The sequence below is a fragment of the Schistocerca gregaria genome, chromosome 5, assembly GCF_023897955.1.
Source record: "Schistocerca gregaria isolate iqSchGreg1 chromosome 5, iqSchGreg1.2, whole genome shotgun sequence".
Taxonomy (NCBI): Eukaryota; Metazoa; Arthropoda; class Insecta; order Orthoptera; family Acrididae; genus Schistocerca; species Schistocerca gregaria.
Genome location: NC_064924.1, coordinates 427,396,660 through 427,399,217, shown reverse-complemented (window position 1 = coordinate 427,399,217; position 2,558 = coordinate 427,396,660).

Here is a 2,558-nt window from a genome sequence, read left to right as displayed (position 1 = left end):
CCATCACTCAAATTTACAACCTTGCGAGTGTCATGATTTTGTTGCACTCTGCTGTTCAGGCGTTCAAATTTTGCCAATTGTCGGGCGGTAGCATTGTTCTTAATGCATGCTGCTAGTGACCAAGACACTCCATCAATTCTGTCCCAATCCTCTTCCGCTAGTTTGGCAACCATGTACCGATGTAGATGTAACAGCTCCCTGCACGTGACATCAAGTTTATGGCGGATGTCACGGACTCTATCTCTCACCAGCTGGCTCGGTGTTTCAGCAGTTCTGTGGTATGCTTCTTCCAGTTAAATTTAATATTAAGTTGTAATCCCAAGACTTTAACACTGTCAATTTCTTCTGTCTCCTTGTCATATTTTAGGCACATACTGGCAGAAAACCATTTACAGGTTCTGAAATACCTGTAGTATGTTTTCCAACGTTTGGTGACAGAATTGGCTAGAAAGCAAATATTAATGTTCATGAAAATTTCTTTGGCCAACTTTCCGAAGATTATACTTGATTTACTATTCATCGCAATGTTTATATCATTTGCAAACAAACAAAAAAAAAACTTGGCATCTTGTAATGGTACTGATGAAAGGTCATTTATATGCGCAAGGAAAAGTAAGGGCCCTAAGTGGAACCTTGGGGAACACCACATGTTGTTGGTTCCCAGTTGGATTTACTTAGGGTATTCCATGCAGTATAGAAAGCGGACCGAGATTATCATTGAAATAAATAAATTTCAAAGATATATAATATAATTCAAGGACATTACTGAGGAAAACCCAGAACTTAAATCAAGTTTTGTACCTGTAACGTCGGTACTGCATAAGAAACTGCAGTTGGCTGAAATTTGAATTGCCCGCCACGTTACATAGGAGACAATAACACTACGTAGTGTGCAGTACTGCTCATAAAGAACAATTGTAAATAGTGTAACAGATAGTTACGCTTTACTGACGCTCAGCATGAAGTATACAGCCTGTAAAAACACAGGAAATTGTCCTCAGTGTCATTCCCATGATTTCAGAGATGGAACTGGCACTGGAGTCATGAGACAGAGTCAAGCATGGACCAACATTAAAGAATACCTGAATATCTCACCAAGTAGTGTATTGACTTCGTAATTCGATGGTGTGGTCGGCAGACTAATAAGCAGATAGAGTCCCGCTTTTGGCAACACTTTTTTACTGCGTTAATTTTATTTAATTTACAGCAAATACGAAACTAACAGAATGAACAGTTCACAGGTATTAATAAGAGTTTTCCGACTCTCAAAAGGACACAGCACTTGTTTTTTGTAACACTTAACATCCCGTCCAAAGAACTTTCACTTCAGTGAATACCTTAATCTTGCGAGGAAGACAGTTTATGAGGCGACTAGGGCACGGGGATGATGCCATCTTTCTCGCGTGGTCCATTACGTCTCCGCCCATACGCTTTCAATGTGGCTGAGCCCTGGTGCAGAAAGCCAGCCTAGACGAGAACCACTTTGATCTGTAAACCACTACATAAGGTAGACTGCCGACTTCATGCTGCCTGGTGTATTCCATTCGTTCATTTCTCTTTCCCCAGCCAAGATTTTGCAACATGATTGCGACATTAGGCGTATATCCACGCATGTTGAAATTCCTGGACTGCTCACTTGATTGATAAGTTGGTTATTCAGACGATACTGAATTTCCGAAGACAAGTAAGTGCACAATATTTATTTAAGTCGGTGTTTCCTTATTTCTGCTGCTCTGATTTACCGGTAAGTTTTCGTTCAATATACAGGCAACACTCGCGTCGCAGTATGTAAGTGTTTTACTTTATGTCAAAATCGATATGAGATCGTTGTGAGCGAAAACTGCTAGACCAAATGGTTGGAACGGAAAATATTCGAAGAGAGTCCTCAACGAGAATCGTTTCTCTCACGTTTGGTATGTAACTCATCATCACCAAATTCTTCTTTTTCTTCTTCACTCAGTACAACGTCGAATTAGGACTCTTAAAGAATGATGTTAGTATTTATAGAATTTTGTATCCTAGTGGTCAATTGTGAGGAGTAAAGAGTTTTTCATTTTCTTCTTCTTCTTCATCACCATCATCATCGTATCAGTTTTTTTTTTCAACAGACTCAACATGCTGCCTGAATATGAGGCCCATTACGTTTTATTAAGTGTAATCGGACAATAAGAATTAGTTTTTCACCAGCGAAATCCGAAACAGATCCGTCTTGATCTCTAGTTAATGTACAAGCACTTAATTCTCAAACGTATCTTATCACAACTGGCATGTACGTGCACGGATGGGGTGATTCTACAATCTTATATCTGGTCCTGGACCAGCGCCCCCCCCCCTTCTCCCCCGCAATCATTCCAAAGAGAGCCATTTGTACACGTCCCTCCTGCTGCGAGATGATGGCTACCGGTGGATAGCCTTCCTGTACATCTGCCATCTTGAAAACTAAGACTGCAGTATTATAGGTCTGTTTCCTGATTTCTTGCCTCGGTTTTTTCTGGGCTCGCTTATCCAGGGAGGAGGAGTCTTAGATTCCTCCCTTATCCTCTTGCTACCTGTTTTCG